Raw genomic sequence first — 14,323 nt, 5'->3', positions numbered from 1 at the left:
AGTGTGTTTCCACAGCTCAGCCTCTCGACACACGGCGACACACAGCTTTATGGTAAACAGCCGAGCAAACGGCAACGCAGGCTGGCTGCCTGCTGCTAGCGGTGGTGGTGATGAGTCACGGCCTGAACAGCTGTTTACTCACACCAGGGACTGGTTCCATCTCAAGAGGATATCAATGACAGCCTTTACTCATTGACTGATCCTTCCACACAAGGGCATTAGCCCTGTTTTACAGCATTCAAAGAAATCATAGAAAATGACACATTGTATTGCGTGGGAGCTGGTCGCGTTGAAAGAAATATGATGTCCGAGCAAATCCGGCCCAGTTGTCCAATGATTTCTTGACTGATGATGAATTTGAGTCATGAGTGGACACGTGAGTTCAGACAGCCTGTCTGGTCTGACGCACGCTAGTGCACACAGGAAGCACGCAGGAAGCACACAGCAACCCCAGGGTTTCTCTGGCCTTACAGATGGACACACACAAGCAAAATACCTCACCCAAACACACACAGCACCTCGATGAACACATAATTGTTTACAGCAGCATGTTACCCAGCATATCTTGGGGGCTGCCAGACACGCTATGGCACTTCCTATTAGGCTATTCCTCCAGAGTTCCACTCCAAAGACAAGCTATGCGTCCGGGACCCCAGCTCCTACTCTCTCTCTGTCTCTGTCTCTCTCTCTCCACCATGCTGGCGTTCACACTCTCGCAGCTAGTTCAAAGAGTCCCTCAGATCTGGGCCACGGCATTAGCATATATTTATTTTTCATGGGAGTTCAAGAAAGGAGGCATTTTGCAGGGAAAAAGGCGAGATGGTAAATAAGGTCAGTGGAGAGAGGAAGAAAGGATGAGAGAGAGAGAGAGAGGGGGGCGGGAGAAAGGAGGAGAGAGCATTAGCGTAATCCTCCGAGGGAGGGCGGAGTCATCCAGGCCATCTTCCTGAGAGATAAGACCCAGCGGGACACCCAAACGAAGACACGCCCCACAGACACATCCTCACACCACTCTGGAACTGACACCCTTCCAGCCTGTCTCTGTCTGGCTACGGCTCCAGAACCAGGCACCCACGGGCACCCGGGTTCAAATCCCTATGGAGGGAGCTGGGGGTAACAGACTTAGCGCCGAAACACAGACCGCCCCCCCCGGAGTGACAGCCCTGGACAGAAAACCTCATCGTATTCATGGACACATGCCTATAAAGCAGGGAACGATGCTAATGCCATCCAGTGAGCTCCAGACACGTGTGGCCACTGCAGTCATGCGTGCCCCTGACCGGGGCTGCGTGCTGGGAATGAGTCACAGCCTTATGTGGAGCTGGCCTGGCCGAGTCCCTCCTCCCCAACTAGCTCCTGCTGGCTCCCTGATCTGACTCCCCTCCGCAGGGCCCGGCTTGCTCTAACCAGCCAGCCTCCGACACACCCTCCAACAGCGCCCAGAAAGAGCTCCGGGGGGAGAACAGGAGGGGAGAGCAGAAAGAAAGTGGGAGCTAACGAGGTCATGCTGTTCTGGGTGGGGTGGGGGGGGGGGGGGGGGTTCAGTCTCTTCTAGAGGTGCGGCGAGGGAGCCCACCCAGGAACGTTCCAGGGCCCGGCCGCTGCTGCTCTCCTGGGAAATCAGGAGGGAGGGAGTGTTTAGGAGAGCCTAAACCGAGAGAAGGAGGGCAGGCTGAGGGGAGCTGGGCCTTGATGAGAGGGCGAGGATGGAAAGAGGGGATTGGCTGCGTGGGGAGGGGGGGGGGGGGGGGGTCTGGGGAGGGCCGACGTGGCGGGCGGTTCTCCTGTTCCGGAGAACCTTTTGGGAGGCGAGATTCGAGACGCTCTCACCCGCTCGGCGACGGGGGCTTGTCGACAGTCGAGTGGTAGCGCGCGAGCCGTTTCCAAACGGATTTAAAAGCCGCGGCAGTGTGGCGCGAGTCGGGCAGGTGTATCTGGGGCTGTGAGGAAAGCCTTGTTAACAGCATGACTACGTGTGACAGGGGGAGGCAGGGGAACGAGAGGCGCACCCCTCAGCGCACCCCTCTGACTGCCTGAGGGGCAGGGCAGGGGGGAGGGCTCTGCCTTAGTTGTGTGTGTGTGTATGGGGGGGGGGGGGGGACATCTGCAATGCCAGAGTGCCAGAAAAGAAACTTGGAACAGCACCTGCTCTGCGACGAGCTGAACTTCCACTTGTTTTCGTTAGCGAACAGAGACCTCGGAGAGAGGCGTCTGAGGAGAGGAACACCACCACAAAGTGCTCGTTAGCGCCGCTGTTCTGTAGGTTGCCTGCTAACGATTCGTTAGGCAGGCCTCCTTAATTACCCTCATCAGCACATCTGACAGGCGCAAATGAATTCCTTTCACGGCTTACTTTTGCTGTTAATAATTAACGCCAGTGTATTTCTGTCATATCTAAAACTACTGCTCTGCTTCCTTGTTTAAATGTGTGCATTAGCGATGACAAACAACTAACGACAAACACTTTAAACACGTGCAACATAAACATTAACATAGACATCCCCTGATCCGTTATCCTGTCACACAGCCGGTGTAGGCTAAGACCTAACCCAGCCCTCCCTTTTAAATTCCTTAGTGGCTCTCCTGCCTCGACAGTTCTGCAGAGGCCACCAGGAAGGCTTCCCTTCAGCCTGTCTCCAAGGCAACCCTGACATTCCATTTGGAATTAATTTGGGCCGATAGGTTGAGCAGAAACCAGCTCCATCCCATCTCGCCGAGGGAAGAAGATAGGGGGCAAAGCGTCACTCCGCCCAGGAGAGAGCGGGAACATGCTGTCTTCTGCATTCTCACTCTGCCTCCGACTGTCTGGAAAGATAGGTGGATTAATAACACGAGGGCTGCCGTTGTTTGTTTGTTTTTAAGACGGCGTTCTCTCTTTATTTGGGTCATCATGTAAATAGAATACAGGTGTCAGAATGCGTCGGGGAACTGAGAGGATGGTGGCATCATCCCGGCTCAGGAGAATAATCTTGTTATTGTAAGTATTATAGTAACCTTGGGGCATAAAGGTGCCCATTTCACAGCTCACTGGGTTTAGATGAGGGAATAGGTGTGAAAACGCAGGACTTAATCTGTCTCTCAAGCTCCCATTAGAGGAGCTGGTCATCAACATTCAGGCCTTGCTGCTGTGCCCGAACCCTGTGGAAGTATAACCCGTTCACAGGCAGGACAACCACCGCTGAGGAGTTTACTCTTTGCTGAAGCAACGTGACACTTCTGCCCTTGTCAAACATACACAAATCCTTATGGGCACACACGCACGCACACTCACTCACTCACACACACCCTGTCAACCCAAACTATTTGAACAGGAAGGCCAGGGCTGTTAGCAGACCGTGAGAGTGCCGCATCACTCGCTCAACCCACTGTCTTCCTGTGTGGGGGAGAGAGGAGGAGAATGGAGGAGGAGAGCGGAGGAGAGGAAGTGAGTGAAAGAGAGGAGAGCGGAGGAGAAGAGCCGGCCCGCTGGGACGGCGTTGGAAACCTGGGACAGATCGGGAGCGTCGCCCAGCGCCGCGCCAAGGGAGGGTGATTAGAGGAAGCTTTGTTCATTTCTCTGGATATTTGGAGCCCGTGTCACTGCCCTGCTCCCTAAGTCCACTGCCAATCAGGGAGAAGAGGCTTTCTCCTGGCTGGAGGAACCTCAGAGCCAGCCTGCCCTGGCAAACCTGCAAGTATAACTAGACCTGGTCTGGTCTGTCTGGCTGTGCCCCTCAAAAAACACATGATCTGTTAGCCAGGCCCCTGCCATACAGTCCTGGCCAATGAACCAGCTCCTCCACCCAGACGGTCAGGAATATGTTTCATACACGCAGTAACAATGTTACCGCCTCCGTTTCATTTCATTCGCCAACTGAGGTCTTTCTCCTTTGTTGGTGGGGGAGGAAAAACACAACGGAATTGCATTCTAGGCCAGGCCAGTCCAGTCTTGGGAGGAGGGGGGTATTGAATTACGTTTCAGAAGCACGCCTGTAATCTCCAACAAGGGAGGTGGACAGGATTATGGCGCAGCACGCAGGAGAGCTGGGCCTTCTGTAATCCCCATGTCAATAGCACCACGGTAATATTCACACCCAGGGATGCGGGGGGGAGGAGAGATGCTGTTCCGTGCGTTGCCCATACCTAATCAATACGGGGGGACACAGGCCCAGTGGCTGCCTTCTCTTAACACTAACACTCTTAACACTTCTCTAAGTGAGTCTCGGATGCCATGTGTAATTCAAGACTAATGCTAAGTGGTTCCCCCCAGGCGCCAGCCGTCATTTACTCGATGGCACAATCTCAGGGTGAAAGAACAGTCGTTTCGCCGCGGTAAAGTGGAGCAAATGGGGCAGTCAGGACACTCGAGTGTGTGTTCGGTGTGTTTTTAGGAACGGAACCACCCGACGGGCGACAGAGACCACTGGGAGCTCGGATGAGAGGATGGGGCGAGAGACCTCTGAAGGCCCTGTGTGCTCACACCCCTCTCCTCCCTCCTCCTCATCTGACTTCTGCTGTTGTCTGGCTGCTGTCGACCTGCTGCCAAGGGTAGCGAGGATGGGACGGGCGGTCAATACGGAGTGGCTGGATCCACGGCACACTTCCTCAGAGCTCCGGCAGCCCTGCTCCACCAGAGGGCCCCCGGTGTGGCCGGGGTCACCTTGAGCTCCGGCCGGCCCGCTTCCACCGGCTGTTTTAATGGGGGCCAGAGAGCGCCATATCCAGCTGCAGGGGAGAGGTAATGGTGCTGCGACAGACACAGACAGCCAGGAGTCCCACAGCCTCTGGAGTACACTGGATCTGTCTGGCAGAGGCCAGCCTGTAGTCAGGGGAGCTGGGGACAGCAGCAGCCCAGGCTGCCAGCTCTGGTACAGGCTTGGGAAGGGCGGGGTAGGGGGGTGGGCATTCAGAAGGACGGATGACTCATAAAAGGTCAGGTGAGCTGTCTGTGCTCCCTCTCTGGAGAGCTATCATCCGGTGCCTGAAAGGTTAGATCAGGCCCCTGGCAGCACCCGAAGGCAGCCCATAATACAAGAAATGTCACTCGATGCAGTGAAGTCCCCAAAAAAGCAGTCAATACAAGGGCTGAGCCGCAGCAGCCAAGCAACCGCAACCGCCTCCGTTAGACATCCATCTGCACAGGAGAAGGGGGACAGAGCCACTCCCAGTCTCCGTGGAGGCCAGGTGAGAGAGGGATGAGATTGCGTGGGAGGCGACGGGGGGGGGAGGGGGGGGGGTGTTCCACCTAGCCATTTATTATTCTGCTGCTAAATGAGGCCACCTGCTGTCTTCGCCGAGGTAAAAATATCCATTGTAATGAACACCTGCACCTGTAAAGTGGTCTCAACGGGCAGAGAGGCGGTCTACCTCACCCTCGTCTTCAGACCTGACTGTGGCTATGACAGAGCGAGGGAGAGCAGGAGGAGGGAGGAGGAAAGGGGGAGGAGGAGGAGGTGGGAGGAAAATGAGGGGGGAGGGGGAGGAGGGAGGAGGGAGGAGGAGGAGGGAGGGGGTCTCAATGGCCAGCCTCCATCCAAGAGGTCAGGGTCCTTGAAGAGGGGGGTGGGGGTGGGTGGGGGCAGGGGTAGCAGCTGTGCCGGTCCTCCAGGGTGATGCCCCAGCCTCCCCTCCCCAAGAGCAGCTGCCGTCACTGGCCTGTAATCCCAGAGGGAGGAGGTCCAGAGGATGAGTGAAGTCCAGGACTGCTCTAATATCCTCTGGCTGGGCTGGGAGTGTGCACAAGGCTTGTGTGTGCCCCGCCCCCCCCCCCACCCCTCCCCTCATCCCCCCTCCCCAGCAGCCATCTGTTTCCTGCCTCGTGTCTGGCCACAGTCCCTGTTCAACACTGCTCCTCTGCTTTTCCGGCTCATTTCGGAAATTGCGGCGCTCAGCAGATATGACCTCAAGACGCCTCACTGGGAGGCCGTGAAGGAGGCCTCTGACAGAGGAGGAGCTGCTGACCCCCACACGCTCACACGCGGCCCGTGTCCAAGCAGGCCTGGATGATATCGGGGGGGATTTTTTGCGGGGAGTCGAAAGAAAAAAGCTTGTCGGATGTGTCTGCCTGCTGGTTCCCTTTCACAGTGAGATGCAGTCCTCTGATTATGTGATATCAAGAACGCTTCGCGCACTCCAACCGGTCATTGAGTTGTGGAATCGGGTTTCGGTGAGAAATGTCAGGTTCCTTGACATTTTGACATTTTGAAACGTCATGCTGTGGGCGTAGCATCAATCTCAGACATGCTATCTCTCCTTAACTGTACTGCAGTCTTTCAGTGTCAGGGTTTTGTCAAACAGCCTTTGTAGCTCTTGGAAAGGGCAACTCCACTGACAACATCCCACCAGTCAATTAAATACAGTAGAGGATCCAAGCCAAGTCTTCCTGCAGCTAATTAAACACCTTTCTCCCTCTCTTACGGCCTCTTCTCTGTCTGTCCATCTTTCTCCTTCTTTATTCTTCAGAATAAGGTTCACACTCCACCACCTTTTGCAGCTTGCCTCAGATAATGTGGAATTGACTAGTTTCTCCCAAATGGAGAAAGTCAGGGTGCATGAAATTTCCCACGATACCACTGTTCTTACACTCTGCCTGCCTGCCTACCTGGCGTTCTGTCCTTGTTTGAGCCCTGCGCCCCCCTGACAGACAGCTCCCATTGTGGAGCGGGACACCGAGGCCAGCGAGTGCCAGTGTTATTAACCAGGCTGGCTGCGAGGCCGCCTCTGGCCCGGGCGACACTCATCTCCGCTGGGTCGGGAAAAGGTCAGGCGCAAAACTCGGCCCAGGGTGACACGCTGAAAAGGGGTCACCTGGGGAACATGACCCAGCCTTTCCGCTCGTTTCCCCTGAGAGGGGCTGAGCTGCGGCGGGGGAGCCGGTCGACGTGGTTCAGCTCCTGCCGTCCTCGCTCGCCCTCTCCTCTCTCCCTGATTCGGTTAGCGACAGAGGAGCCTAACTGCTTCTCCTTCGACATTGCCGCTACAGTGATGAGCTCATGGTCATTTGGAGGCGCAAGAAAAAGCACGTAAACAACTTTGCCATGCCAACTATCAATTACCAACCAATAGGAGAGCTGCAAAGCATCATAAACGATTTCACCATGAACAGTCCCGATTTTGGAAAGTTGTAAAACGCCTTGACAAACAAAACAAAAAATGCCCCCATAACGTTGGGAAAGCAAGCCATCAAATCACACTCCTTGAAAAGTTAAAGTATCCCCAAAAAATTGGGTTTACAAGCAATGGGAGTCTCGCAAAGCAAATGGCCTTCCAGCGCTGAACGGCTCTTTATCAGATACAATATAAACAGCCCCCGGTGGTAAATAACTGCTCTGTACCGCCTGCGACAAATGCACCACCTTCAATACAATAGCAATTTTGAAACGGCTCACTTTATCTCCATCTCTCCGGCGCCTTCCTGATACGGTGGCCCGTGACTAAGCGAGGAAGGGACCTTGGAGGAGAGAGGCACGTAAACAGACTCTCCTCATACTGGCCCCCTCTCCTTCCAACCCCATATCTATTTCCTCCGCTCCCGGGAGGAGCCATAGAAAGCAATGAGGCCAAACATACCCTGGAAAGTGAACGGCGACCAGGGGCGGACAAACCTATTTTCTGGCTTTTCTGCTGCCTGTACCGCTGCACGCTTTTCCCTCATCGCTTCTTTACAAGAAAACAGCATTTGAGATTGATCGCGAAATGGCATGACTATATGTTATGTCAGGATGACAATAATGATCAGAGATTGGCATCAATAAGGCAGGGACAACTTCTTATGTTACAGTGCACTTCCAACGTCAAATTCAATTCGTGAATTCGATTCACGTCAGGGAAGAGTACAGGTTGCTGTTTCGTGTAGTTTAGAAACCGCAACTAGGAAAGAGCAGTGGCTCGCCTCTCTCTATAATAACAGACATCGGCGAATACAACAGAGAGCATCAGCAATACAACAATCATTCTGAGAAGTGGCATGTTTATAACGAGTCATCTTCCCTTCAGAGGCCCAGAGAACAGTTCACCAAGGCCGCGTGGGATTTGGCCCGCAGCAAATTAGGGAGCAATTAAGTAATTGTTCTGAGGACAAGCTCGGCTCCCTCTTTAAACGGCTAGACGGGTGATGGGGGTGATCTGTCAGCCGCGGAGGGGATGCCCTCCTCACACACCCGTTTGGTGTTGGATTGTTTCTGCGCCCCCTCCAGCCCGTTTCCCAGTCAAAACTTGGCAGAAAGCGGATCCGGCATGGCTGCAGAATTATACTAATCCTCATAAACAATGTGCAGGATGATCCACGAACACACACACACACACACACTCCTGCTGCCTCCCTTCACTATGTGGAGTGTGTTTGGATGGAGATACGGGTGTGGTGGTGCTGCTGCTAAGCCCAGGAGATGTGGGTGGTGGATCGGGGAATCACACTTCTGCCAGTGCAGATGAGCCACAAATATAACTGTGTCTGCAATGCAATTAGTCCTTCTAAAAATGAGCTGAGATGGTGCGACCTGCAGTTGTATTCTACCACGTCTCCGCTTATCCACGTCCGTGTGAATTCAGTTTGAGAAAAGACTCAAAACAAAAACTACTCGTGCTATGAACGCACATTACCCATAGACTGTCTCTAGGCATTTTTACCGCGGTTAAATATCATCTTGTGTTGAGCCTTTTAGCAGACATTGTTTGCGACGGAACTCAAGAATATGCCATTTATTGAGGTAATGACTGAATCGACCTTACAATGTCGGCTACAACATGTTTGTGTCCATGCATGAACTAATCCCCATAGGGTAGTGAGATACACATTATTGAAAGTGTGTTGCTAGTCTGAACCGTCCAATGAGGTCCTGTATTATAAACTGCAGTAGGCACTGAGGCAGTCATAGCGGCCTACTACACCCATTTAGACAGGAGGACGCACTCACAATACCCCTCCCCCAAAACACAGAGAGAGAGAGAGAGAGACAGAGAGAGAGAGAGAGAGAGAGAGAGAGAGAGAGAGAGAGAGAGAGAGAGAGAGAGAGAGAGAGATTAAATGCAAGCACCTGTCAGGCCCTCTCATCTCAGAATGACCTGTATCTGGGCCTGTCCTATCAACATGATACAATGTTGTGTTGGTTAAGACTCCCGCGAGGAAAACCTAGGAATGTTTGAACCGTGGCTGCAGTATGTCTAAATATTGGACATGTCTGAGAAGACTGCAGAAGGAGAGCCCTGATATGAATTCCCAGAATGTTCCGGAAGAGAAAAGATGGAAAAGGTCAGTGAATGCATTAATCTCCGGCACGCTTTCACTCAGAGCATCGCTGCCTGTCGCCTTCATTCTTTTCAGTGGTCTTTCATCTCTCTGGGGTGAAAAACAGCATCGCTGGACAGCCAAAGCCCCACAGCCCGCTGCTGCTGGTGCTCTGTCATCCATCTCATCTGGGCTTGGCTTGAGGAGGACAGCATAAGCCATTTTCATTGGCTGGGAAAAAAACCCGAACGCTTCTGTTCTACGCAGGTAGCCTCGCTGCATGTTAAGATAAATGTAATCATTTACATATGTCCCTGGCTCCGATGGAACACAATGAATTCACAGAGGAGCTGCAGCATGCCGGTGATTACTAAGAAAGGGGGTTAGAAAAAGAGACACGAAATCCTGATTTCAAACCGTTTACCTCGCTGCCTTCCCCATGTCCCTCAGAAGCACGATGGATATGGATGGGGTGGTAACCTCTCTCTCTCTCTCTCTCTCTCTCTCTCTCTCTGTGTGTCTCTGCCTCTAGCACTCTCTCTGCCTCTATCACTCTCTCTCTCCCTCTCCCTCTCTCTGCCTCTATCACTCTTCATCTCTTCCTCCCCCTCTCTCCATTTCTCCCTCCCCCTCTCTCCCTCCCCCTCTCTCTCCCTCACATGGCAGATGCTTCTGTGGTAAGGCCGAGTTGCAAGCGACAGCTGCTCTCGGAGGCACACCTCACTATTCTAGTCCCCCTCTCCAACCCGTCAAACAGACACACATGCAAACGTACCGATAGCCACCCCAGCACAGGTTATCCGAGCCCGCTTTGTGTGGCCTCTGGAACCAGACACGGCACTCCTACATTATTCAGTGTCTCGCAGAATACACACGCAAGGTGCACGGCAGCACACAGACAACACGGTCTTCAACCCCCCCCCCCCCCCCCCCCCCCCTCCGGCTTAGCTCCTATCTGTTCCCCCCTTCCGCATGTCTCTCCTACGATCCCCACCCGTCTCCTCTCCTCGTGTCCTCCCCCCTCGCCGCGCTCCCCTCGCCAGACGAAGACCTCCTTGCATACTATTGTGATATCAAGCACGGATTAGGTCTGAGAGTAGGTAGGTTAGAGGAGAATATATGAAGGGCTTATTATCATACCCGTCAGCGCGTCTCTCCTTCTACATGCCTCCCTTCCCCATCAATACTCCCTTGGCTGCACCCTCAATACTCCTTCCTCGCCACCACCCTCTCACTGTGGGTGAACTTCAAAGCCACTCTGAAGTCGGTGGGATAGAGGGGGAGGGAGAGGGTGAGAGAAAGGGGGAGGTGGGGGGATCCCGGGGGGGGCGGCGCCTGAAGCCGTCTGACAGGCCCAGCGTGCCCCCCCCCTCCCCCCCACCCCCCCACCCCACGGAAGGGGAACGCAGCGACAGCTTCAAACGGGCCTCTCTGTGATGGAGTCCAACGACTGCCTCCCCTCGTCTCCTCGTGACTGTGTTCACTTCAATAATGCAGCTTCATCAGTCTTTCATCACCACCACCGGCCCGCGTCTCATACAGAAAGACCCTCATAAAGGAAATGTGTTTTTCATTCATCCAACTGATGAATAATAGCGGCAAATATTTTATTGAGTAATTTTAGATCTAAAGAAAATTGTAAATAAATCATGTCTGAACTATCAGCATGCCAAGGACACCACTCATTATCTTAAGACTCTGTTACAAAGGTCTGGGAGTTTGAATTATTCAATTTCAATCCTTGATCTAAATGTTATCTTATGTTTCTTGCCGTTTGATGAGGACTTGAATCCCTTTGATGTGAGGATTGAAAGTTGAGTTCCAATCTAGATCAGACAGATTGCTGTCCATCACCCGCCTGGTCTTAAACCTGACGCAACCAGCACACACAACTCTAGGCCAAACGGTGTGAACCATCCCTACTCACACAACGACGGAAAACCGCGGAATCAGAATTCCGTTTACGCTAGGAAAGTGATTTCAAGAACGCGGCATGGTTCCTGTTTAGCGCGAGCTCAGGTCGGATTTAGCCCCCCAGATGAGTCATGTGGGGTGCTGGTTGTGTGGTACCAGAGCCCTCTCCAGCATCTGCTGAGCACGCAGGCTGATACAGACCTGGCCCAGGGACTCTTGAAGACAGGAAGCATACGCTCTCCCATCTGCCTGGAACACTCCAATATCAACTACTACTACACACACATGCCCACACACTCATATGTATACACACACACACAGATGCACACACTTTCATACAGACAAGCACTCACACAGGTCATGCAGACGCATGCACAAAATAACAAGGACTCGTGTAGTGAGGCTGTTTCCACTGAGCGGAGATTAGGGACCGAACATCTAAAGCAAAATCCAAGTTTAATCTCCACTGCGCCTGTGCCGAATGGCAGTGGGAGAAAGAGATGAAGACAAAGAATAGCATGTGTGCGTGTGCGTGTCTGTAAGGATAAAAATGGATGCTTTAACAAGGGTACAGAAGCATGCTAATGTGACCACCAGCGCTCTCAAGAAGCCCAGGGTTGATGTGGGGCACGGGAGTGTTGGTCCATGCCTTACGGTGATCATTCAAGGCAGTTACACAGGCTGGATAGACAGACACTAGATATCGAGCATCTCTACATCAGACGAACCCAAAACACAGCACACCTTGAAGGGGCTCCCGAGACTAAGACCAAAACACATCTGAGGTGCGTTTCCCGAAAGCGTCGTAAGCCTAAATTGATCGTAGAATCCATCGTAGGACGATTCTTAGTTCTACGGGCCGTTCCTAAAGACATCGTAGCTAAAGTGTCTCTTGAAAATTCGTAACTCTTGAAAGTGCATAGATTAGCCTACTCCTTACGAGCATGTTTGGGAAACGCATGTAAGAAATAGCGATGGTTTCGTTTTTTGCTCGATCGTTGCTACGATCCATCGTTATCGGGAAACGCAGCCCTGGGCTGCTTTCAACGGTGTCCAATGTGACACTTTATTGACCTTCGTCCTCATCGACGGCAACGACTGCCGGCGCTCAAAGTCTCTCTCCTTTTGTTCTCCCGCGTCTCCTCTGTGCCCGAGTGCCGGTTCTAAGTGGAACCTGCGAGGAACGCTCCAGTCTGTGTTCCCCTGCTGCTCGGAGATAAGAGAGAGCATTTGGAAAACACTCTCTTTGAATTAAGGAGGTCCGTCCTGCTGCGCTCTCACATTTACAGTTTAGATTTGAAAGATGCACTCGGCTGACGGGCGCTGGGGTTGTGTCTCGAGCAGTGAACATTTGCTGCCCGGGTAGAACCGACACTGTCGAAAACTCACTCTCACACAAACACTGCCCCCCTCCCCCAACCAACCACCCACCCTCCCCCAACCACCCACCCACCCTTACTCCTTGACATCCCAACCCGTTTACCCCCAGCCTGACAGCCCCACCGGCCCCACCACCGTCCCCCTCCCCCCTCCAGCTGTGCTGGGTGTCCTTCAGAGTAGCGAGGGAGAGGGAAGTAGGCCAGGAGCAGTAGCCTGTGAGTGTGTATGTGTGTGTGTGTATGGGGGGGGGGGGGGGGAGACAGGGGGGATGGAGGAGCAGGAGGCCTGGATGTGTCTGAGGGAAGCTAACAGTGAACAGATTCACCCAGAGAGAGGCTGCAGAAAGGAGGAAATGTCAGTCCCTGTCAAACAACCCTATCAACACAGAACAGGAAGCAGATGGTTTATGGATAAACTGGGAGAGAGCAAGAGAGAGATAGAGACAGAGAGAGAGGGGGGGGGAGATAGTATAGAACCTTTAACGGCATTATCTGGGTAGCTAAGGATCACTGTTAGACAGAAATACTTGACAGACTACCTTCCTTTGTCACCTCGTCTAGCTACCCTGTTGTTGAGGTTAGGGCTCCACCTCCACTACTGCACTTCTAAGTCTGTATATGTTTGTTATGTGTGTCATTCAAAATTCTGATAGCCGTCCCTGAATCTATTTATTAGTAGGATTTGAGGAGACAAGCAAGTTAAAACAATTTGAAAGGTATACGCTACTTTTCCACGGTGAAACAAAACAATGTTTAGTCTGCCACACAATTAAGACACACACAAGTACATGCATTGCATATTATCTTATTACAAAAAACAACAAGTAATATAACTTTTTCTGAAATTTCAAGTAATTCATTATTATGTCATCACAAAGCATCAAGGTCAGAGATAAATTAGGAACGCAGGCCTTTTACGGTTAGAGATAACCTACTAAAGGCGCGTGGTGAGCAACGAGATGAGCCGTGCAAAAAAACAAACATTACTTAAACATGACTAATACGAATTTTGGGCAACTTTATCATTAAGCACTCGGTTTCCTGAAGAACAGATCAAATGTGCTATTTAAGGCAAGGTAAAGAACCGAAGACCATAGAGATTTGTTACAATAACATCCCTGCGCACGCAATTGCGAATATACTGGCTACACCGAAATCGATGAGTAAATCCACCCGTCCGCAGAACTAGGAAGCTACGCTGTTAAACAGTCTTTTAAACACGCTCAGTGTGTTTTATGTGTCCATATTATATTGTTGCATATCAGATGAAATATCGACGCAAACACAAATGCTTCAGACGCATAAAACAAGTTAATCTGTTTATTTTAGCCAGCGTAAGCTAACCGGGGCGAGCTGTTCTTCAGTGATGCGCGAATATTCCGGCTGTCGAGAGCTGTTAGCTCTGGCTAACTTGATTCTTATTGTTTGAATAAACACGAGGCAACATATCTTACCTTTTAGCGATTCTTGCAACTATAGAGTTGTAAAACGGTCGTAGGCTTTGTTGTTCTTTATCCTCGGACACCAAGCGATGCTGTGCGGTGCCTTCCTCTCTCGTCAAGGATTTGTCTCAGAATCCCAAGCTGACTGTTATCCTGCCTCTGTGCATGGTGCTGAAGTGGACAGCGCACTCGGCAGCGGCGGAGTCTAGGACTGTTCTTTACGTTCCACAATGCACAGCACCACTTGCAGGATGGGAGTAGCAGTTACATCTTAGAGAGAAAAAAACAACATAGGAGATACTTCTGTTCTGGAACACAACTTTTCTATACGCCTACACCCGCACTCGAATAACGCCATCTAGTGCAATGATCTGTATAAACGC

At 52.1% G+C, this 14,323-nt stretch overlaps 1 protein-coding gene across 1 annotated transcript in view; it reads right to left on the bottom strand.

Moving 5' to 3' along the window:
• The window catches only part of srrm3 (serine/arginine repetitive matrix 3), a 50,534-nt gene extending 36,525 nt beyond the window's left edge, over positions 1-14,009 (bottom strand). Inside the window, exon 1 of the mRNA XM_067257717.1 lies at positions 13,953-14,009. The gene's annotated coding sequence lies outside the window, so the exon portion shown is untranslated. The remainder of the gene's footprint in view (positions 1-13,952) is intronic.
• Positions 14,010-14,323: the final 314 nt, after the last annotated feature.

Source organism: Osmerus mordax, chromosome 19 (assembly GCF_038355195.1).
Source record: "Osmerus mordax isolate fOsmMor3 chromosome 19, fOsmMor3.pri, whole genome shotgun sequence".
Classification (NCBI taxonomy): domain Eukaryota; kingdom Metazoa; phylum Chordata; class Actinopteri; order Osmeriformes; family Osmeridae; genus Osmerus; species Osmerus mordax.
The sequence above is the reverse complement of the archived record's forward strand: the minus strand, read 5'-3'. Positions and strand labels throughout refer to the sequence as shown.